This window comes from Papio anubis, chromosome 3, assembly GCF_008728515.1.
Source record: "Papio anubis isolate 15944 chromosome 3, Panubis1.0, whole genome shotgun sequence".
Taxonomy (NCBI): Eukaryota; Metazoa; Chordata; class Mammalia; order Primates; family Cercopithecidae; genus Papio; species Papio anubis.
In genome coordinates, this window is record NC_044978.1 from 146,490,194 (window position 1) to 146,514,238 (window position 24,045).

Sequence of the window (24,045 nt, forward strand, 5' to 3'; positions counted from 1 at the left end):
CAAGCCTGTAATCCCAGCACTTTGGGAGGCCGAGGCGGGTGGATCACGAGGTCAGGAGATCGAGACCATCCTGGCTAACATGGTGAAACCCCGTCTCTACTAAAAATACAAAAAAATAGCCGGGCGAGGTGGCGGGCGCCTGTAGTCCCAGCTACTCGGAGGCTGAGGCGGGAGAATGGCGTGAACCCAGGAGGCGGAGCTTGCAGTGAGCCGAGATCGCGCCACTGCACTCCAGCCTGGGCGACACAGCGAGACTCCGTCTCAAAAAAAAAAAAAAATAATAATAATAATAATATCTTCACTAATCATATACAAATCAGAAGTTATATTCTCCCTTACTCTTCCTTCATAGACCAATTGCAATTGTAAATTAAATATTTTATTTACATTATTATTATTATTATTATTTTAAGGTGGAGTCTCACTGTGTTTCCCAGGCTGGAGTGCAGTGGCATGATCTCAGTTCACTGTAACCTCCCACTCCCAGGTTCAAGAGATCCTCCCACCTCAGCCTCCCAAGTAGATGGGACCATAGGTGCGTGCCACCATGACCTGCTAATTTTTGTATTTTTAGTAGAGCCAGGGTTTTACCACTTTGCCCAAGCTGGTCTCAAACTCCTGGGCTTAAGTGATTCTCCTGCCTTGGCCTCCTAAAGTGCTGGGATTACAGGCATGAGCCACTACACCCAGTCTCACTATTTTAAAACTCTGGCACAGTGCTTGGCACGTGATAAAGGTCTAGTAAATATTTGTAGAAAGAATGCAGTTTGTTTTTGTTTTTTTTTCCGAGATGGAGTTTGGCTCTTGTTGCCCAGGCTGGAGTGCAATGGCTTGATCCTGGCTCACTGCAACCTCCTCCCAGGTTCGAGCGATTCTTCTGCCTCAGGCTCCCACGTAGCTGGGATTACAGGCCTGCACCACCATCCCTGGCTAATTTTTTTGTTTTTAGTAGAGATGGGGTTTCACCATGTTGGCCAGGCTGGTCTTGAACTCCTGACCTCAGGTGATCCTCCTGCCTTGGCCTCCCAAAGTGCTGGGATTACAGGCATGAGCCACCATACCTGGCCTCACTGTTGTATTTCAAAACTCTGGCATAGTGTTTGGCACATGATAAATGTCTAATAAATATTTGTAGAAAAATGAATAAATAAATATTGGTAGAAAGCATGCAGAATTTTTTTTTTTTTTTTTTTTTTTTTTTTTTCTGAGATGGAGTTTTACTCTTCTTGCCCAGGCTGGAGTGCAGTGGTGCAATCCCGGCTCACTGCAACCTCCAACTCCCAGGTTCAAGTGATTCTCCTGCCTCACCCTCCCAAGTAGCTGGGATTACAGGCATGTGCCACCACGCCCAGCTAATTTTTGTGATGTTTTCTTTTGTTTTGTTTTGTTTGAGACAGAGTCTGGCTGTGTCGCCCAGGCTGGAGTGCCGTGGCACAATCTTGGCTCACTGCAACCTCCACCTCCCAGGTTCAAGCGATTCTCTTGTCTTAGTCTTCCAAGTAGCTGGGACTACAGGCGCCCACCACCATGCCCAGTTAGTTTTTGTATTTTTAGTAGAGACGAGGTTTCACCACATTGACCAGGCTGGTCTCGAACTCTCGACCTCAGGTGGTCAGCCTCCCAAAGTGCTGGGATTGCAGACGTGAGCCACCATGCCTGGCAATTTTTGTATTTTTAGCAGAGATGGGATATCACCATGTTGGCCAGGCAGGGAAAGCATGCAGAATTTTTAAATGAATATTTAAGTAGCCAAATAAATGAATGTTTGAATAAAACATCAAAAAGTGGCCAGGCACAGTGGCTCATGCCTGTAATCCCAACACTTTGGGGGGCCAAGGTGGGTGGATCACGAGTTCGAGACCAGGCTGGCCAATATGGTGAAACCCCCATCTCTATTAAAAATACAAAAATTAGCTGGGCGTGGTGGAGTGCACCTGTAGTCCCAGCTGCTCCAGAATGTGAGGCAGGAGAATTGCTTGAACCCCAGAGGTGGAGGTTGCAGTGAGCCGAGATGGTGCCACTGCACTCCAGCCTGGGCAACAGAGCAAGACTCCATCTCAAAAAAATCAAAAATCTTAAAAATATTTATTTATTTTACCTCTGAACTGATTATTGGCCTCCTGCTCCCCAAAAGGTACCCTGCTTCTGCTGGCTTAATGTCTCAGAACTGTGGTGTCGTTGCTCTCATACACCACTTTGCCATCCACTGTCCTGCGGGTGGCGGTCTTCTGCATGGTTTGCATGGAGTTGCTGCTGTTCAGGGCATCGCCAAGATTGAAGTCCTTGCCATCTTCCAGCAGACGGCGGTAGGTGGCAATCTCAGCCTCCAGCTTGACCTTGATGTTCAGCAGGGCCTGGGCCTGGCGCTGTCCCTCTGCCCGGGTCTGTGCCAGCTCTGACTCCAGGTGCAGCAAGATCCCGTTGAGCTGCTCCATCTGCGGGGCATAGCGGGCCTCCACCTCCCTCAGGCTGTTCTCCAAGCTGGCCTTCAGATTTCTCATGGAGTCCAGGTCGCTCTCCAAGGACTGGACTGTATGTCTCAGTTCCATGAGTGGCATCTCAGCAGCTCCAACCTCAGCGGTCTGAGTGGTGACCAATGTGGTGTTCTCCTCAGTCTGCTGAGACCAGTACTTGTCGAGCTCCTCTCGGTTCTTCCAAGCCAGCTCATCATATTGGGCCCGGATATCTGCTATGATCTTGGCAAGGTGTTGAGATTTGGGGGCATCTACCTCCACGGTCAACCCAGAGCTGGCAATCTGGGCTTGCAGGTCTTTTACTTATTCTTCATGGTTCTTCTTCATGAAGACCCGGTCCTCCTTGAGAGCCTCGATCTCTGTCTCCGGCTGCAGCGAGTGACATTGGTGTCATCAGTGACCTTGCGAAGCCCATGGATGTAGTTCTCCACAGAATGGTGCATGACCAGCTCTGTCTCATACTTGACTCCAAAGTCATCAGCAGCAAGACGGGCATTGTCAATCTGCAGAATGATGCGGGCATTGTCCACAGTATTTGTGAAGATCTGAGCCCTCTGGTCCTCGATGGTCTTGAAGTAATGGCCTGGGGTCCCTTCTTCTCCAGGTGCTCCCGGATTTTGATCTCCAGCTTCCGGTTCTCGGTCTCCAAGCTCCTCACTCTGTCCAGGTAGGAGGCCAGGCTGTTGTTCAGGCTTTGCATGGCTTCTTTATCGTTCTGGATGCCTCCCATTCCTGCCAGACCCCCGGCCGTTCCGGTGGCCAGGCCCACAAACCCAATGCCGCGCTAGAAGCTGGTGGAGCGGGGCACGGAGATCCAGGAACCAAAGCCCCCGGCACCTGCATAGATGCTGGCTGAGCTGCTGACTGGCCGAGCGCCATAGCTGGGCACCTGGACAGAGCCCAGGGACCGGTAGTTGGTGGAGAAGGTGGAGCGAATGGTGAAGCTCGTTCTGACTGGGGAGGAGTGAGAGGACAGGACTCAGGCTTTGCCAAGGACCATTTATTTATTTTTAAAATTTATTTATATATTGAGATGGAGTCTTGCTCTGTAGCCTAGGCTGGAGTGCAGCGGTGCGATCTCAGCTCACTGCAACCTCCGCCTCCTAGATTCAAGCGATTCTTGTGCCTCAGCCTCCCAAGTAGCTGGGATTACAGATGTGTGCCCCCACACCTGGCTAATTTTTTTGTCTTTAGTAGAGACGAGGTTTCACCATGTTGGCCAGGCTGGTCTCAAACTCTTGACCTCAGGTGATCCTCAGGCATGAGCCACCACGCCCGGCCAAAAATATTTCTATTTTTGATTCACCATTCATTCTTTTGAGACTTGTATTATGTGAACAGTATTAAATATGGGCAAGACTTTATATGTAACCATCTTTATTTCAGTCTTATTTATAAGGACAAAATGTACAGATGATCTAAATATCCAATAAAAAGGAAACATCAGTATATTAAGATGAGGTAAACGGTGCTTTCTTTCCCAAATCTAGCTTATCATCAGAATCCCCCGAGGAACTTTTATAAAAATAGAGATTTATGGGTCTTACTCTTGACCTACTAAGTTAAGATCTCTGGGAGTGGAAATAGATTTCTCTCCCTCTCTCCTTTTTTTTTTTTTTTTGAGACAGAGTCTCACTCCCTCACCCAGGCTGGAGTGCAGTGGCTCGATCTCAGCTCACTGCAACCTCTGCCTCCCAGGTTCAAGTGATTCTTGTGTCTCAGCCTCCCAAGTAGCTGAGATTACAGGTGTGCACCACCACGCCCGGCTAAGTTTTGTATTTGTACTAGAGATGTGGTTTTGCCAGGTTGGCCAGGTAGTCAAAAGCTCAAAAGATCTGCCTGCCTCAGCCTCCCAAAGTTTTGGGATTACAGGCATGAGCCACCGTGCCAGCCAGATTTTTCTCTTTCATGGTTAGCTGGGCTTTGGAACCACTGGGTTTAGTGGGAAGAATACAGATTCTGAAGTAAGGCTGACCTTGCTGCTTATTAGCTCTGTCACTTCAGGCAAATAAGTTTTCAGCCTTCCATGAAGTCATTTTCCTCATCTGTAAAATACTAATCTCTGGAGGTGCTAATTACTGAATAAAATGATGTCTATAAAGCACCTGGCATGCACATTAAGTAATTGCCATTATTGTTGGTATATTGGCACTCTAGAATATTATACAGCTACTAAAATTAATCTTCCTGAAAAAAACTTTGTTCTTCTCCTATGTATCAAAGTCCTAGAAGAAAGGACATGGTACACTCAAACTGGGTAATTTGAGGAGATTTAGCAAAGGAATCATTTACAAAAGGTTCAGGGAAACCAATAAAGATTATTGCAGAACTTGTTGCAGCTGTCTATCAACAGCAGTTACCAAACGTAGGCTGAAATGGAGATCCCAGAAAGCATGGCCATATGGAAAGAGAGAAAGGAAAGACAAGAGGTGTCATGGAAAGACAAGAGGTGAGACCTTCAGTAAAGGGGCACAGCCAACCCACCCCACTTCCTCAAAGGAGAACTTCCTCAAAGGAGAAGGGAAATTAATACCCTATCACAGTGTCCCCATTAGGTAAACCCAAATAGAAGAGCTCAGTATAATCCATTGATGGAGTCCTCATGAGTCCCTCCTGAGACACAAAGCAGAATGAAGATGAGAAGAGAGGCTCTGGACTAAAGAAGAGACAAATCAACTGGGCGCAGTAGCTCACACACCTGTAATCCCAGCACTTTGGGAGGCCAAGGCGGGTGGATCACCTGAGCCCAGGAGTTTAAGATCAGCCTGGCCAACATGGTGAAACCTCCTCTCTACAAAAAATACAAAAATTAGCCAGGTGAGGTGGTGCATACCTGTAGTCCCAGCTACTAAGGCAGGGGGATGAATCTCCAGGCTGCATGACAGAGCAAGACCTGGACTAAAAAATAAAAATAAAAAATAAGATACAAATCACATACATAAGTATTTCCACTGGGTACAAATATCCATGGAAATTTTATTGTAAGTAAATACTTCAATATTTTAATATTGGCTGCCTTTGGAAGATGGATTATTGATTACCTTTTCTTGCTCTTCCTAATTTTTTGAATTTTCTAAAGTTTCAACCACAATTATAGCATTTATTGAATACTTACTGCTCTATGTATTTATGGGTGTATAAATACATTTCATCTTTTTTTTTTTTTTTTTTTTGAGAAGGAGTCTTGCTTTGTCTCCCAGGCTGAAGTGCAGTGGCATGATCTCGGCTCACTGCAACTTCCACCTCCCACTTTCAAGCGATTCTCCTGCCTAAGCCTCCCGAATACCTGGGGCTACATGCATGCACGACCACTCCCAGCTAATTTTTGTATTTTTATTGGTTTTTTTTTTTTTTTTTTTTTTGGAGACAGAGTCTCACTCAACATGTCGCCCAGTCTGGAGTGCAGTGGTGCGATGCTGGCTCACTGCAACCTCCACCTTCTGGGTTCAGGAGATTCTCCTGCCTCAGCCTCCCAAAAAGCTAGGATTACAGGCGTTCGCCACCACACCCAGCTAATTTTTGTATTTTTAGTAGAGATGAAGTTTTACCATGTTGGCCAGGCTGGTCTCAAATTCCTGACCTCAGGTGATCTGCCTGCCTCAGTCTCCCAAAGTGCTGAGATTACAGGTGTGAGCTGCTGCACCCAGCTAATTTTTGTATTTTTAGTAGAGATGGGTTTTCACCATGTTAGCGAGGCTAGTTTCGAACTCCGGACCTCAAGTGATCTGCCCTCCTCAGAATCCCAAAGTGCTGGGATTATAGGCGTGAGCCACTGCACCTGGTCCATTTCATCTTCGTAGCAACCCTATGAGGTAGGTACTATTATCCTCACATTACAGACAACAAAATTGCAACTAGAGAGGTGAAGTGAGTGACTTATCCAAAGTGTACAACTGCAAGTAAACTGTGGAGCCATGACTTAAATATAGCCATTCTGCTACAGTCTTCATACTTTTAAAAACACTACTTCGTTATATTCATAGTAGGTAACAAGAAAGATCTTTACTAGGGGAAAAATAATTAATGTTTTTTGCTTTTTTGGTGTGTCTGTGAGACAGGGTGTTTCTCTGTAGTCCAGCCTGGAGTGCAGTGAGTCACTACAACCTCAACCTCCCAGGTGCGAGCTATCCTCTTACCTCAGCCTCTCGAGTAGCTGGGACTAAAGGCATGCCCCACCATGCCTGGCTAACTTTTTTTTTTTTTGAGATAGAGTCTCCTTCTGTTGCCCAGGCTGGAGTATAGGGGCACAGTCTCAGTCCACTGCAGCCTCAACCTCCTGGGCTCAAGCAATCCTCCGACCTCAACTTCCCAAGTAGCTGAGATTACAAGCAGGCACCGCCATGCCTGGCTAGTTTTTGTCTGTACATAAGGGTCTCACTACATTGCCCAGGCTGGTCTCAACCTCCTGAGCTCAAGCAATCCTCCTACATGGGCCTGCCAAAGTGCTAAGATTATAGGCATGAGCCACCATGCCCAGCCCACTTTAATTTGTTTTAAAGAAAAATATTTTTATTGTATATTTTCCTGGTATTCAATAAATATTAAAAGCATACAATGATATAATACTATGTATAATAAACAGTAATATATAATAGAAATATGTATAGCTTTGATTTACTAATCTTATTTCTTCTTCCTTACTAATAAAATCCTGGCCGGGTGCAGTGGCTCATGCCTGTAATCCCAGCAATTTCGGAGGCCAAGGTAGGTGGATCATTGAGGTCAGGAATTCAAGATGAGTCTGGCCAACATGGTGAAACCCCGTCTCTACTAAAAATACAAAAAAATTTAGCCTGGTGGCCGGGTGCGGTGGCTCACACCTATAATCCTAGCACTGTGGAAGGCCGAGGCAGGCAGATCACTTGAGGTAAGGAGTTCGAGACCAGCCTGGCCAACATGGTGAAACCCCTCCTCTACTAAAAAAACAAAAATTGTCAGACATAGTGGCTCACACCTGTAATTTGGGAAGCCGAGGCAGGTGGATCACAAGGTCAAGAGTTTGAGACCATCCTGACGAACATGGTGAAACCTATCTCTACTAAAAGTGCAAAGTTAGCTGGGTATGGTGGTGCATGTCTGTAATCCCAGCTACTCAGGAGGCTGACGCAGGAGAATCGCGTAAACTCAAGAGGCAGAGGTTGCACTGAGCCAAGATTGCGCCATTACACTCCAGCCTGGGCAACAAGAGTGAAACTCCGTCTCAAAAAAAAAAGAAATTAGTGGGGCACAGCCGGGCGCGGTGGCTCATGTCTGTAATCCCAGCACTTTGGGAGGCTGAGGTGGGCAGATCACGAGGTCAGGACTTCAAGACCATCCTGGACAACATGATGAAACTCCTTCTCTACTAAAAATACAAAAAAAAAAAAAAAAAATAGCTGGACGTGGTTGTGGGCACCTGTAATCCCAGCTACTCGGGAGGCTGAGGCAGGGGGGAATCGCTTGAAACAAAGGCAGAGGTTGCAGTGAACCAAGATCGCACCACTGCACTCCAGCCTGGACGAAAGAGCAAAACTCTGTCTCAAAAAAAAAAAAAAAAAGTTAGTGGGGCATGGTGGCACATGCCTGTAATCCCAGCTACTCAGGAGGCTGAGGCAGGAGAATCCCCTGAACCTGGGAGGCAGAGGTTGCAGTGAGCCAAGATCATTCCATTTTATTTCAGCCTGGGCAACAGAACAAGACTACATCTAAAAACAAAAACAAAAACAAAAGAAATTTGCAGTCAGGTGTGGTGGCTCACACCTGTAATCCCAGCACTTTGGGAGGCCGAGCAGGCAGATCACCTGAGGTTGGGAGTTCAAGACCAGCCTGACCAACCTGGAGAAACCCCACCTTTACTGAAAATACAAAATTAGCTGGCCGTGGTGATGCATGCTTGTAATCCCAGCTACTTGGGAGGCTGAGGCAGGAGAATTGCTTGAACTCAAGAGGTGGAGGTTGCAGTGAGCCGAGAATGCGCCATTGCACTCCAACCTGGACAATAAGGGCAAAACTCCATCTCCAAAATAAAAAATTATGTTGGCATGGTATTGGGCTCCTGTAGTCTCTGCTACTTGGGAGGCTGAAGCAGGAGAATTGCTTAAGTCCAGGAGGTATATGTTGCACTGAGCCAAGAATGCATCACTGCACTCGAGCCTGGGTGACAGAGCAAGACTCCTCTCAAAAAAAAATACAATAGGCTGGGCGCAGTGGCTCACACTTGTAATCTCAGCACATTGGGAGGCCAAGGCAGGTGGATCACCTGAGGTCAGAAGTTCGGGACCAGACTGGCCAGCGTGGTGAAACCCTGTCTCTACTAAAAACATGAAATTAACCGGATGTGGTGGCACATGCCTGTAATCCCAGCTACTAGGGAGGCTGAGGCAGGAGAATCACTTGAATCTGGGAGGAGGAGGTTGCAGTGAGCCAAGAGAGCACCATCGCACTCCAGCCTGGGCAACAAAAGTGAAACTCCATCTCAAAAAATTTTTTTTAATTAAAAAAAATTAAAAAGGCCGGGCGCGGTGGCTCACGCCTGTAATCCCAACACTTTGGGAGGCCTAGGTGGGTGGATCACAAGGTCAGAAGATCAAGACCATCCTGGCTAACATGGTGAAACCCCGTCTCTACTAAAAACAGAAAAAATTGACCGGGTGTGGTGGCGGGCACCTGTAGTCCCAGCTACTTGGGAGGCTGAGGCAGGAGAATGGCGTGAATCTGGGAGGCGGAGCTTGCAGTGAGCTGAGATTGCACCACTGCACTCCAGCCTGGGCGACAGAGCGAGACTCCATCTCAAAAAATAAATAAATAAATAAATAAATAAATAAATAAATAAATAAATAAAAAGAAAAAAGAAAAAAGAACCAAAAAAGAGAAACTAAAAAAGAAAAAATAAATTTAAAAAAAAAAAAGGCCGGGTGCAATGGCTCGCACCTGTAATCCCAGCACTTTGGGAGGCCAAAGCAGGAGAATCACCTGAACTCATCAGTTCAAAACTAGCCTGGCCAACATGGTGAAACCCTGTCTGTACTAAAATACAAAAATTAGCTGGGCATGGTGGTGGGTGCCTATAATCCCAGCTACTGAGAGGCTAAGGCAGAAGAATCGCTAGAACCAGGGAGGCCGAGGTTGCAATGAATCAAGATCACGCCACTGCACTCCACCCTGAGCGACAGAGTGAGACTCTGTCGCAAAATAAAATAAAATAAAATAAAATAAAATAAAATAAAATCCCTCGTTTTCTTTGATTTGTTTTGTTTTGTTTTCGTTTTTTGAGATGGAGTCTCGCTCAGTCGCCCAGGCTGGAATGCAGTGGCACGATCTCGGCTCACTGCAAGTGATTCTCGTGCCTCAGCCTCCCAAGTAGCTGGGATTACAGGCACACACCACCACGCCCAGCTAATTTTTGTATTTTTAGTAGAGACCGGGTTTCACGATGTTAGTCAGGCTGGTCTGGAACTCCTGATCTCATGATCCACCCACCTCATCCTTCCAAAGTGCTGGGATTACAGGCATGAGCCACCACACCTGGCAAAATCCCTAGTTTTCTTTCTTTTTCTTTCTTTCTTTTTGTTTATTTCTTTCTTCCTTTTTTTTTTTTAATTTGACAGAGTTTATTTGAGCAAAAAGTGATTCACGAACTAGGCAGCACTCAATACTGAAATGGGTTTAGAGCGCTGCACTCTGCAGTGTGAGCAGTGAGCTTTTATAACCTGAATAGGAAAGTAAAGTACAGAAATAGCTTGCTTGGTTACAGTTCTGTGTTTGCCTTATTTGAACTTGGTCTGATCAATCAACTGCCTGTGATTGGGTGAGACACAGTAGTCTGCTATAAAAATCATACTTCTAGATTAGGTTTGAGTTTGTTTATATACTAAGTTATAACAGTTGCAGTTTGTTACATAGGAACTCAAAGTATGGAGATAGTGTCAGGCCACTAGCCTCTTATTTCTTTAATTTAATAACTCCCTCCTTTTTGTCAGCCTGTCAATTTTAAGAGATTGACCAAACCTTAGGCATTGACATCACTTTCTGTCACCATAATAATGGACTTGTTTGGTTTTGGTATACAACTCACAAGTCACAATATTATGAAATTCCTGATTTTCACTTGGGCGTGAGATGGTCCAGAAGAAAGACTACATTTCCAGCACTGCCTTGTAACTAGGTGCAGTCACCTCTAAATTCTGGACAGTGAATTGTAAGCAAAGACAATGTGCGTAACATCCAGAAATTGTCCTTGAAGGGAAGTATAGGCACTTCTGTCCTTTGTTTTTCCTGTTGACTGGAATATGGACATGATGACTGAAGGTCAAGCAGCTTTGCTGGTCATGAGGCAAAAACCACATCTGAAGACTGGCTAAGTAACAAAATAAGAATTAGTGAAACCCTTTTGTCTTAGCAGCCCTAGAATACTTGCATCCAGACTTTTGTTTTTTTTTTTTTTTTAGACAGGGTCACACTTTGTCACCCAGGCTGGAGTGCAGTGACACAATCTTGGCTCACTGCAGCCTCGACCTCCTGGGCTCAAGCAATCCTCCCACCTTGGCCTCCCAAGTAGCTGGGACTACAGGTTCACACCACAACGCTCAGCTAATTTTTTATGTTTTTAGTAGAGACAGGTTTTGCCATGTTACCCAGGCTGGTCTCCAACTCCTGGGCCACTGGGATTATAGGCAACTCTACTTCTTTCATAATACACTTATCTGTTTTTGTTTGTTTGTTTGAGATGGAGTTTCGCTTTTTTTTTTTTTTTTTTTTTTGAGACAGAGTCTCCCTTTGTAACCCAGCCTTGAGTGCAATGGCACAATCTCGGCTCACTGCAACCTCCGCCCCCTAGGTTCAAGAAATTCTCTTGCCTCAGCCTCCTGAGTAGCTGGGATTACAGGTGCCTGCCACCAAGCCGGGCTAACTTTTTTTTTTTTTTTTTTTCCTCCAGTCTTGCTCTGTCGTCCAGGCTGGAGGGCAGTGGTGCGATCTTGGCTCACTGCAACCTCTGCCTCCCAGGTTCAAGCAATTCTCCTGCCTCAGCCTCCCAAGTAGCTGGGATTACAGGCGTGTACCATGACGCCTGGCTAATTTTTGTATTTTTAGTAGAGACGGGGTTTCTCCATGTTGGTCAGGCTGGTCTCCAACTTCCGACCTCGGGTGATCCACCCACCTCGGCCTCCAAAGTGCTAGGATTACAGGCATCAGCCACCGCACTTGGCCATAATTTTTGTATTTTTAGTAGAGATGGGGGTTTCACATTGGCCAGGCTGGTCTCGCACTCCTGACCTCAGGTGATCTGCCCACCTCAGCCTCCCAAAGTGCTGGGATTACAGGCATGGGCCACCGCACCAGCTACTTACCTGTATTTTTTTTAAAATCCTAGCATACCTAAACTAAGTTATGGTGATAGAAATCAAAATAGTGCAGTTAGCTGCAGTGACTCACACCTGTAATCTCAGCACTTTGGCTAGCTGAGATAGGAGGATTGCTTGAATCCAGGAGGAGTTCAAGATCCCGTCTCTGGTAAAAAAAAAAAAAAAAAACTAAAAAAAAAAAATTAGCTGTTCGGGCGCGGTGGCTCACGCCTGTAATCCCAGCACTTTGGGAAGCCAAGGGGGGCGGATCACAAGGTCAGAAGTTTGAGACCATCCTGGCTAACACAGTGAAACCCCGTCTCTACTAAAAATACAAAAAAATTAGCCGGGTATGGTGGCGGGCACCTGTAGTCCCAGCTACTTGGGAGGCTGAGGCAGGAGAATGGCGTGAACCCGGGAGGCGGAGCTTGCAGTGAGCCGAGATTGTGCCACTGCACTCCAGCCCGGGCGACAGAGCAAGACTCCGTCTCAAAAAAAAAAAAAAAAATTAGCTGGACATGATGGCATGCACCCATAGTCCCAGCTACTCCAGGGGCTGAGGCGTGAGGATTGCTCAAGAATTTGAGGCTGCAGTGAGCTATGATCACACCACTGTACTCCAGCCTGGGTGACAAATTAAAACCCTGTCTTCAAAAAAGAAAAAAGAACAGTGTTTGCCTGTGGTAGGCACAGAATTGACTGGAGTGCACATAAGGGAATTCTCTGAGAATAATGAAAATGTTCTTTATGTTCTTTTAGGTAGTAGTTACTTGTATGTACACTATTGTCAAAATGCGTTGAACTGGCGGGGTGCGGTAGCTCATGCCTGTAATCCCAGCACTTTGGGAGGCTGAGGCTGGCAGAACACCTGAGGTCAGGGGTTTGAGACCACCCTGGCCAACATGGTGAAACCTGTCTCTACTAAAAATACAAAAATCAGCCAGGCATGGTGGTGCGGGCCTGAAATCCCAACTACATGGAAGGCTGAGACAGGAAAATCACTTGAACACCGAGGCAGAGGTTGTAGTGGGCTGAGATTGAGCCTCTGCACTCAATAAAGAATTAAAGAACCTGTAATCCCAGCACTTTGGGAAGCCGAGGTGGGCAGATCACGAGGTCAGGAATTCGAGACTGCCCTGACCAAAATGGGGAAGCCCTGTCTCTACTAAAAATACAAAAATTAGCCGGGCATGGTGGTGCTCGCCTGCAATCCCAGCTACTCAGGAGGCTGAGGCAGAAGAATCACTTGAACCCAGGAGGCAGAGGTTGCAATGAGCCGAGATCGCGCCATTGCACTCCAGCTTGGGCAACAGAGTGACTCCATCTCAAAAAAAAAAAAAAAAAAAAAAAGAATTAAAGGCCGGGCACGGTGGCTTATGCCTGTAATCCCAGCACTTTGGGAGGCCAAGGTGGGCAGATCACCTGAGGTCGGGAGTTCGAGACCAGCCTGACCAACGCAGAGAAACCCCAGTTCTACTAAAAATACAAAATTAGCCAGGCTTGGTGGCTCATGCCTGTAATTTCATCTACTCTGGAAGGCTGAGGCAAGAGAATCGCTTGAACCCGGGAGGCAGAGGTTGCGGTGAGCCGAGATCACACCACTGCACTCTAGCCTAGACACCAAGAGCAAAACTCCGTCTCAAAAAAAAAAAAGAATTAAAGAGCAAATAATAAACCAACAAGCAAAAAACCCTCTAATCTCAGGAATTCTGATTCAGTAGCTCTATGAAGGATATCAGCATGTGCATTTATTTATTATTTATTTATTTATTTATTTATTTATTTATTTATTTATTTTTTGAGAGGGAGTCTCACTCTGTTGCCCAGGCTGGAGTACAGTGGTGCAATCTCAGCTCACTGCAACCTCCATCTCCTGGGTTCAAGCGATTCTCCTGCCTCAGCTTCCCAAGTAGCTGTGATTACAGGTGCCCACCACAATGCCCAGCTAATTTTTGTATTTTTGGTAGAGACAGGGTTTTACTATGTTGACCAAGATGGTGTAGATCTCCTGACCTCGTGATCCTCCTGCCTCGGCCTCCCAAAGGGCTAGGACTGGTGGCGTGTGCCTGTAGTCCCAGCTACTCAGGAGGCTGAGGCAGGACAATCAATTGAACCTGGGAGACGGAGGCTGCAGTGAGCCAATATCGTGCCACTGACTCTAGCCTGGGTGACAGAGCAAGACTCCATCTCAAAAAAATAAATAAATAAAATAAAATAAATAAAGACCATGTGCCTACCTCCCAAGAGTTTAAGGAAAAGTACCTCCTCAGTGATGCCAACTGAGGGATCAAATTCAACCTAAGCTGGATCGACATTCTTTCTGGGATAGCCTCCTATTGTAGCCATTCCCTTGGTGCATTTCTGAATAGTGTCCTGGTTACTGGTCTGCATCCTACCTGCCATGTTCTCACTTCACTATTGAAAACCCTCTTCAAATGGCATCTCTCCAGCTGGACATGGTGGCTCACACATGTAATCGCAGCACTTTGGGAGGCCAAGGCAAAAGCATCACTTGAGCCCAGGCATTTGATACCAGCCTGGGCAACATGGTGAAACTCTGCCTCTACAAAAAATACAAAAATTAGCTGGGCATGGTGGTGCATGCCTGTGGTCCCAGCTACTGGGGAGGCTGAGGCTGCAGCATCATCTGAGCCTGGGAGGTAGAGGCTGTAGTGACCCCTAATTGCATCACTGCACTCCAGCCTGGGCAACAGAGTGAGATTCTGTCTCAAAAACATAAATAGGCCGAGCGCGGTGGCTCACGCCTGTAATCCCAGCTAGGTCAGGCATTCGAGACCAGCCTGGCCAACATGGTGAAACCCCGTCTCTACTAAAAATATAAAAAATTAGCCGGGCGTGGTGGCGCATGCCTGTAATCCCAGCTACTTGGGAGGCTGAGGCAGGAGAATCACTTGAACTCGGGGGGCGGAGGTTGTGGTGAGCTCAGATCATGCCATTGCACTCCAGCCTGGGCAACAAGAGCAAAACTCTGTCTCAAAATAAATAAATAAATAAATTAATTAATTAATTAATTAATAATAAACCTTATGAGATAGTTACTACTATTTATCTCTATATCATAGGAAAAGAAACTAAAAGACAGAAATGCTAAGCAGCTATAGAACCAGGGCTTGCTGGCTCTAAAATTCAGGCTCTTTCTAACTCACTATGATATGACTTTAATCAGGGAAAAAATATATTCCCTTTCAAAATTCATACATATGAGGCCGGGAGAGGTGTCTCACACCTGTAATCCCACCACTTTGGGAGGCTGAGGCAGGCAGATCACCTGAAGTCAGGAGTTCGAGACAAGCCTGGCCAACATGGCGAAACCCCATCTCTACTAAAACTACGAAAAATTAGCCGGGCGTGGTGGCAGGTGCCTGTAATCCCAGCTACTCGGGAGGTTGAGGCAGGAGAATCGCTTGAACCCAGGAGGCAGAGATTGCAGTGAGCCAAGATTGCACCACTATACTCTAGCCTGGGCAACAAGAGTGAAACTCTGTCTCATAAAATAAAATAAAGTAAAAATTACTCTGGTAAAAGCATAAAAGAATTTGGGCCGGACATGGTGACTCATACCTGTAATTCCAGCACTTTGGGAGGCTGAGGCAGGTGGATCACCTGAGATCAGGAGTTCGAGACCAGCCTGGCCAACATGGTGAAATCCCATCTCTACTAAAAAATACAAAAATTAGACGGGTGTGGTGGCAGGCACCTTAATCTTAGCTACTTGGGAGGCAGAGGCAGGAGAATCTTTGAACCCGGGAGGCAGAGGTTAGAGTGAGACGAGATCAAGCCATTGCACTCATACCTGTGGGACAAGAGCGAGACTTCTCTCGAAAAAAAAAAAGGAAGAGTAAGGGTGTGGCAGTGGCAAGCAGGTAAGCAGAGTGGTGTGAATGAATGAATGATGGGAGAAGGTAAGACACGAATAAGAAGACTACTGTCTCCTTATTCTATAGTGATCAGAATAAATGTTCAGACCTAAGCCAGGAGGGTGGCAGGAAGGATGAAAAATAGAACACAAATTGAGCGGCGGGGGAAGGTGACAGAACGATCAGGATTGAGTGACTTAAATCCTGGCCCATGAGGCATGCTGTGGAGAGGCTGGCTTGCTCCATGCTCTGTGTGTGTAATAAGTGTTGGGGGTCAGCGGCTGTGGTGATTTAGGCCAACTACAGAGAGAAGCAAAGGGGACTTACCATTTTATTGTTGATCTTCATACTTACAAGATATACAGGAAATGCACAGGGAGCTTGGGGGGAACAGTTATTGAGATTGCAGGAGTAGTGGGGGGAACAGGCCCACACAAATAGTACACTGAGCCCCCACTGTCTTTCTGGCTACCCATGGTGGTGCTGAGAAAGTAACTATGGCACTGGTAGCCGACTCTCAACTTCACGGGGGAGCATTTGAGCTTTAGCCCCTAAGTTTCCTTGGGAAACTCAGTGGACAGGGTCCCTCCGTGGCTGACGCAGCAATCAGTAAAAAGCAAATGAAGGCCAGGCGCGGTGGCTTATGCCTGTAATCCCAGCACTTTGGGAGGCCAAGATAGGTAGATTACTTGAGCCCAAGAGTTCAAGATCAGTCTAGGCAACATAGCAAAACCCCATCTCCATAAACAAAGCAAAGGGAATAAGCCCACTGGTTATTTGGAGGCAATTGTTCTCACGCCAGAGTAAACCACTGGGGTTACTGGATTTATCGTGCATATAGAAACTCTTTGGAGAAAATAAACCATCCATTAACTGCAAAATGGAAGTTCTAGCTATTTCATTTAAATCAGAGATCCCCAACAGGTACCAGTTCTGTCCTTGGCCTATTAGGAACTGGGCTGCACAGCAGGAGGTGAGCGGAGGGTGAGCCAGCAAAGCTTCACCTGTGTATACAGCCGTTACCCGTCACTGGCATTAATGCCTGAGCTCACTCCCTGTCAGATCAGTGGTGGCATTAGATTCTCATAAAAGTGTGAACCCTATTGTGAGGGATCAAGGTCGTTCACTCCACATGAGAATCTAATGCCTGGTGATCTGTCACTGTCTCCCATCACCCCCAGATGGGACTGTCTAGTTGCAGAAAAACAAGTTCAGGGCTCCCACTGATTCTACATTATGGTGAGTTGTATAATTATTTCATTACATATTTCAATGTAATAATAATATAAAGTACACGATAAATGTAATGTGCTTGAATCATCCCAAAACTATGCCCCAACCCAGCATATGTCTGTGGAAAAATTGTTTTCTGTGAAACCAGTCCCTGGGGACCAAAGATTTAAATACCTTAAAAAATGGCCAGGTTGGCCGGGCGCGGTGGCTCAAGCCTGTAATCCCAGCACTTTGGGAGGCCGAGACGGGCGGATCACGAGGTCAGGAGATCAAGACCATCCTGGCTAACACAGTGAAACTCCGTCTCTACTAAAAAATACAAAAAACTAGCCGGGCGAGGTGGCGGGCGCCTGTAGTCCCAGCTACTCGGGAGGCTGAGGCAGGAGAATGGCGGGAACCCGGGAGGCGGAGCTTGCAGTGAGCTGAGATCCGGCCACAGCACTCCAGCCTGGGCGACAGAGCGAGACTCCGTCTCAAAAAAAAAAAAAAAAAAAAAGGCCAGGCATGGTGGCTCATGCTTGTAATCCCAGCACTTTGGGAGGCCAAGGAGGGTGGATCACCTGAGGTCAGGATTTCAAAACCAGCCTGGCCAACATGGTAAAACCCCGTCTCTACTAAAAGTACCAAAAAAAAAAAAATTAGCCATGCATCGTGGCACTTGCCTGTAGTCCCAGCTACTCAGGAGACTGAGGCAGGAGAATCGCGTGACCCCGGAGACAGAGGTATCAGTGAGTAGAGATTGAGCCACTGCATTCCAGCGTGGGTAACTGAAGGGGTGGCCTGCCCCTCCACACCTGTGGGTGTTTCTCGTTAGGTGGAACGAGAGACTTGAGAAAAGAAATAAGACACAGAGACAAAGTATAGAGAAAGAAAAGCGGGGACCCAGGGGACCGGCGCTCAGCTTACAGAGGACCCACGCCGGCACCGGTCTCTGAGTTCCCTTAGTATTTATAGATAATTATCTTTACCATCTTAAAGATAAGGGAGTGGCAGGACAATAGGATCGTTTTTAGAGAAGAAATCAGCAGTAAGACATAAGAACAAGGATCTCTGTGACATGAATAAGTTTAAAGGAAAATCCTGTGCCTAGAGATAAACCTTTTAGCAGCATTGTTTCATCCTATCACATGGGGATAAACCTTGGACAATACCTAGCTTTTCTAGGAACAAAGACACACCCTGCACACCCAAAATCCATTAAACCTTGAGTTACCACAGCACATGTCTCTTGCAAGGACAAGGTTGGGGGTAGGGTCACAGATTAACAGCATCTCAAATACAGAACAAAATGGAGTATCTTATGTCTACTTCTTTCTATACAGACACAGTAACAGGCTGATCTCTTTCTTTTCCCCACAGTAACAAAGCAGGACTTTGTCTCAAAAAAACAAAAGAAGAAATTACTTAGGCAAATAGTAAGGGTACAGAAGTCCTGGATAAGGTTTTCCTTTATTTATTTATTTATTTTTTTGAGATGCAGTCTCCCTCTATTACCAAAGCTGGAGTTAGGTGGTGCAATGTCAGCTCACTGCAACCTCCGCCTCCCAGGTTCAAGCTATTCTTCTGTCTCAGCCTCCCAAGTAGCTGGGATTACAGGATGACAGGAGTGAGCCACCATGCCCAGTCAAGGTTTTCCTTTTAATGAAAAGCAGCCCCCAAGACCAGCCTGGCCAACTGGTGAAACAAGAAAGTAGGTGTTACAGATCATTAGTAGAGACGGAGTTTTGCCACGTTGCCCAGGTTGGTCTTACACTACTGGGCCTAAGTGATCTGTCCGCCTGTGTCTCTCAAAGTGCTGGGATTACAGGCGAGAGCCACTACGCCTGGTCCTAAGACATTTCCAACAGTGGTTTAGCAGCAGAGAATAACATGAAATGGAATATTCAAAGAGATGTCTCAGAATATTCTACAGTCTATGGATGACAATGAATAATGATATTTTTACATGGCCTATAAGACCTCAATTGATAGCCCCTCTTACACTTCTTAATTTTTTCCTGCCATCATTCTCTCAACTTTATATGTCACTCATTAACTAGGGCAAGCTTGTTCAACCTGCAGCCCCAGATGGCTTTGAATGCAACCCAACACAAATTCGTGAACTTTCTGAAAACATTATGAGATTTTTTTTGGCGATTTTTTGGCGGTGTCTGATTTACATAGGGCTCACAGATTGGTTCAATCAGGTATGATGTTTACATACCTCTCAGGGAAGGCTGGCATCGTGGATATACCACGATCTATTATCTTGTTGATTCAGCTCTGCATTTAAAAGAATGTTAAGGCCAGGTATGGTGGCTCAGGCCTGTAATTCCAGCACTTTGGGAGGCCGAGGTGGGTGGATCACTTGAGGCCAGGAGTTTGAGACTAGCCTGAACAACATGGCAAAATCCCATCTCTACTAAAAATACAAAAATTAGCTGGTGGTGGTGGCGCACACCCGTAATCCCAGCTACTAGGGAGGCTAAGAAAGGAGAATTGCTTGAACCCAGGAGGCTGAGGTTGCAGTGAGCCAAGATTGTGGCCATTGTACTCCAGCCTGAGTGACAAAGGGAGACGCTGTCTCAAAAAAAAAAAAAAAAAAAGAGAGAAGAAGAAATACAGCAAAACAAAAAGAAATTAGCATACAAAAAGGCCTTAGGAGTCCTCCCTTGAAAGAAAATTCCTGCAAGATGTGTTTCTTTTCAAAGGAAAAAAAAATGTTTTCAGCCTAGGCAACATGGAGAGTTTCTGTTTCCACAAAAACAATGGAAAAATTAACTGGACTTGGCCAGGTGGGTGCTTTGGGAGGCCGAGGTGTGCAGATCACCTGAGGTCAGGAGTTCTAGACTAGCCTGCCCAACATGGCGAAACCCGGTCTCTATTAAAAATACAAAAATTAGCCGGGTGTGGTTGTGGGCGCCTGTGATCCCAGCTACTCGGGAGGCTGAGGCAAGAGGATCATTTGAACCTGGGAGGCAGAGGTTGCAGTGAGCTGAGATGGTGCCACTGCACTCCAGCCTGGGCAACAAGAGTGAAATTCTGTTTCAAAAAAAAAAAAGAAGTGGGCTGGGTGGATCACGAGGTCAAGAGATCGAGACCATCCTGGTCAACATGGTGAAACCTCATCTCTACTAAAAATACAAAAATTAGCTGGGCGTGGTGGCGCATGCCTGTAGTCCCAGCTACTCAAGAGGCTGAGGCAGGAGAATCACTTGAATCTGGGAGGCAGAGGTTGCACTCCAGCCTGCTGACAGAGCGAGACTCAGTCTCAAAAAAAAAAAAAAAAAAAAATTAGCTGTACCTGGTGGTGTGCACCTGTGGTCCCAGCTGCTTGGGAGGCTGAGGTATGAGGATCGCTTGGGCCTGGAAGGTGGTGGCTATAGTGAGCTGTGATCACGCTGCTGCACTCTAGCCTAGGCAACAGCACAAGACCTTGTCTAAAAAAAAACATTTAGGCTGGGTGCGGTGGCTCACGCCTGTAATCCCAGCACTTTGGGAGGCCGAGGCGGATGGATCATGAGATCAGGAGATCAAGACCATCCTGGCTAACATGATGAAACCCTGTCACTATTAAAAATTTAAAAAAATTAGCCGGGCACGGTGGCGGGCTCCTGTAGTCCCAGCTACTCGGGAGGTTGAGGCAGGAGAACGGCGCGAACTTAGGGGGTGGAGCTTGCAGTGAGTGGAGATCGTGCCACTGCACTCCAGCCTGGGCAGCACAGCGAGACCTCCATCTCAAAAAAAAAAAAAAGTTTAAAAATACTGTGTTTGTTTATATACAGAGAGAAATATGAAAAATTCACTGAAGACTGATATTCTTAATACTATCATATTTGTACAGTGTTGTAATGAATTTATAGTGACTATAATTGTGATAATCAGAAAGCATTCCATGCATATGGGAATAGCACTTGACCTTACACAGCCGACTCACCATTACTAGTTGTTGCAACGCAGGGACATATCTAGCTTCTGCTGAACATGCAGATACACTAAAAGTGCCACGGGCTTGCACAGTAAGGCTAGAGTTACAGATCTTTGCTTTCAGGTCAGTCCTGTAGGGGAAGTAGGAAAGAGGAAGTAGGATTAAGACTATTTGGCGGCAGATAAATAATCTCTTCTATAGTTAGGAATTCTTTATTAAACGTGAGGGTATAGGCAAGATCGGTTCTCCACCTCCAAGCATCAGCAAGGACCCTTTCATATCTGGACACCTTCCATCTCAAAGTATGGTTCATATATCAAATTTTGGCGATACGGACTCAGGCCAGGGAGATGCTATGGCTGTGTTGAATTACTTGACTTAGCTCTTCTTACCTGCAGTTGCTAGAACCCAAGTGCTTTCATGAGGTCAATGAAAGGATCAGATACGGCCAGGTGCAGTGGCTCAAGCCTGTAATCCCAGCACTTTGGGAGGCTGAGACGCGTGGATCACGAGGTCAGGAGATCAAGACCATCCTGGCTAACCCTGTGAAACCCCGTCTCTACCAAAAAAATAAATAAATACAAAAAACTAGCCGGGCGAGGCAGCAGGCGCCTGTAGTCCCAGCTACTCAGGAGGCTGAGGCAGGAGAATGGCGTGAACCCGGGAGGCGGAGCTTGTAGTGAACTGAGATCCGGCCACTGCACTCCAGCCTGGGGGACAGAGCGAGACTCTGTTTCAAAAAAAAAAAAAAAGAAAGAAAGGATCAGATAGGTATTAAACTATTCCTAGCTCTTTTATTAAAACTGCTGTACAACGAAGAGTATATTCTTGCTTTTACACTGCAGTGAGGTGGGAAAAACAGTGGACTAAAAATCTCACATCTCTTATACAAGAATGTTCATAGCAGCTCTATTCACAATGGCCAAAATCTGGAAATAACCCAAACGTCTATCAACCTATGAATAGCTACTTAGATCGTGGTATATCCTTACAATAAAATAATGTTCAGGAACAAATACCTAGAAATACAACAGCATGGATGAAACTGAAAACATTATGCTAAGTTTTTTTTGAGACAGAGTCTTGCGCTGTCACCCAGGCTGGAGTGCAATTGTATGATCTCAGCTCACCGCAACCTCCATCTCCCAGGTTCAAGCAATTCTCCTGCCTCAGCCTCCCGACTAACTGGGATTATGGATGTATGCCACCACACCCAGCTAATTTTTTTGTAATTTTTAGTAGAGATGGGGTTTCACCATGTTGGCCAGGCTGGTCTCGAACTCCTGACCTCAGGTGATCCCCAAGCGTCGGCCTCCCAAAGTGCTAGGATTATAGGCCTGAGTCACCGCGCCTGGCCCACATTCCACATTATGCTAAGTTTTAAAAGCCTTATACAAAAGCATATATGTTGCATATTCTTTAAATTTCACTTATCCAGTCGGCTCTCCTTATCCATAGGTTCCTCATCCATAGATTCAACCAACCACAGATACAAAATATTCAGGCCAGGTGAGGTGGCTCATGCCTGTAATCCCAGAACTTTGGGAGGCCTAGGCGTGCAGATCACCTGAGGTCAGGAGTTTCAAACCAGCCTGACCAATGTGGAGAAACCCTGTCTGTACTAAAAATACAAAATTAGCCAGGCGTAGTGGCACATGCCTGTAATCCCAGCTACTCGGGAGGCTGAGGCAGGAGAATCACTTGGACCCAAGAGGCGGAGGTTGCAGTGAGCTGAAATCGCATCATTGCATTCCAGCCTGGGCAACAAGAGTGAGACTCAGTCTCAAGGGAAAAAAAAAATTTTTTTCAGGAAAAAAAAAACAAAGCAGTTGGGCATGGTGGCTCAGGCCTGTAATTCCAGCATTTTGGGAGACTGAAGTATGTGGATTCCTTGAGCCCAGGAGTTTTGAGACCAGCCTGGGCAACATGGTGAAAACCCATCTCTACAAAAAATACAAAAAGTAGCCAGACGTGGTGGCCTGAGCCTGTGATCCCAGCTCCTGGGGAGGCTGAAGTGGTAAGATCACTGGAGCCTGGGAAGTTGAGGCTTCACAGAGCCTGGGTCACAGAGCAAGACCTTATCTCAAAAAATTAAAGTTAAAGTTTAAATGTAAATTTAAATTTTAAAAAATGTTTAATCTTTATTTACTTATTTCTTTAGAGTCTCCCTCTGTCGCCCAGTCTCCCTCTGATGGCCCACTGGAGTGCAGTGGTGCCGTGGTGACTCAACACAACCTCTGCCTCTGGGATTCAAGAGATTCTGGTGCCTCAGTCTCCCGAGTAGCTGGGATTACAGGCATGCACCACCACATCCAGCTCATTTTTGTATTCTTAGTTGAGACAGGGTTTTGCCATGTTGCCCAAGCTGGTCTCCAACTCGTGACCTCAAGTGATCTACGTGCCTCGAACTCCCAAAGTGCTGGGATGACAGGCGTGAGCCACTGCGCCTGGCCTAAATGCTATATTTAAAGGAAAAAAAATAATAATAATTACAGCTTAATACCAAGGCCAAAAAAAAAAAAAAAGATTGTTTAGAAAAACAATTGTAGGCTGGGCACGGTGGCTCACGCCTGTAATCCCAGCACTTTGGGAGGCTGAGGCGGGCGGATCACGAGGTCAGGAGATCAAGACCATCCTGGCTAACATGGTGAAACCCGGTCTCTAATAAAAAATTACAAAAAATTAGCCGGGCGCGGTGGCAGGCACCTGTAGTCCTAGCTACTCGGGAGGCTGAGGCAGGAGAATGGCGTGAACCCGGGAGGTGGAGCTTGCAGTGAGCTGAGATCGCACCACCGCACTCCAGCCTAGGCGACAGTGAGACTCCATCTCAAAAAAAAAAAAAAAAAAAAAAACACAGAAAAACGTATGTGGGAGGAATGGGAGGAGGTACATCTAGTCTATGCAAATACTAGGCCTCTTTTATATAAGAGGCCTTATATGGAAGTTGAGCATTCGAGGATATTTGGTGTCCATACAGCTCTGAGAACCAATCCCCAGCAGATACTGAAGGATGACAGTATGAAGTTTCAGAACAGGCAAATTAATTTGTTGGATTCATTCACCACTTTCCGATTGCTTATGGCACACTAGTGTCAACCTGAAATAATCAAAAGGATCAGAATCCACCTTAAAGACTTTATTCAAGCAAAAAATTGGAAATAGCCATTTGGGAGACAAAGCCTACAGAAAAATGGGGTCAGTGCTCCAAAGTTAAAAGTTAAGTTTCTGGGCCG

The 24,045-nt window shown here is 46.2% G+C and overlaps 1 pseudogene; it reads right to left on the minus strand.

Annotated features, from left to right (window-relative positions):
- Positions 1-2,015: 2,015 nt before the first annotated feature.
- Positions 2,016-22,268, minus strand: LOC101011180 (annotated as a pseudogene).
- Positions 22,269-24,045: the final 1,777 nt, after the last annotated feature.